This window comes from Nannospalax galili, unplaced genomic scaffold (genome assembly GCF_000622305.1).
Source record: "Nannospalax galili isolate Female #2095 unplaced genomic scaffold, S.galili_v1.0 scaffold735, whole genome shotgun sequence".
NCBI classification, from domain to species: Eukaryota; Metazoa; Chordata; class Mammalia; order Rodentia; family Spalacidae; genus Nannospalax; species Nannospalax galili.
Genome location: NW_008337053.1, coordinates 3,025,709 through 3,026,065, shown reverse-complemented (window position 1 = coordinate 3,026,065; position 357 = coordinate 3,025,709). Strand labels below are relative to the sequence as shown.

Sequence of the window (357 nt, the reverse complement as noted above, 5' to 3'; positions counted from 1 at the left end):
AATGATGAGAACCACCAAAGTTAAACCAAGAAGAAATCAACAGTTTAAACAGACCCATAACATATGAGGAAATTGAAAGAGTAATACAAAGCCTCCCAACTAAAAAAACTCCAGGCCCAGATGAATTTACAACAGAATTCTACCATACATTTAAAGAAGACCTCCAACCAATACTACTCAAATTATTCAAAATGATAGAAACAGAGAGAGAACTCCCAAATTCTTTCTTCTATGAAGCCTACATCACTGTAGTACCCAAACCAAGTAAAGACACAACCAAAAAAGAAAACTATAGACCCACATCCTTTGTGAACATAGATGCAAAAATTCTCAACAAAATACTTGCAAACCACATAC

At 34.5% G+C, this 357-nt stretch overlaps 1 protein-coding gene across 7 annotated transcripts in view; it reads right to left on the bottom strand.

Moving 5' to 3' along the window:
* The window catches only part of Klhl3 (kelch like family member 3), a 155,391-nt gene that overhangs the window by 138,914 nt on the left and 16,120 nt on the right, over positions 1–357 (bottom strand). The window lies entirely within an intron of this gene.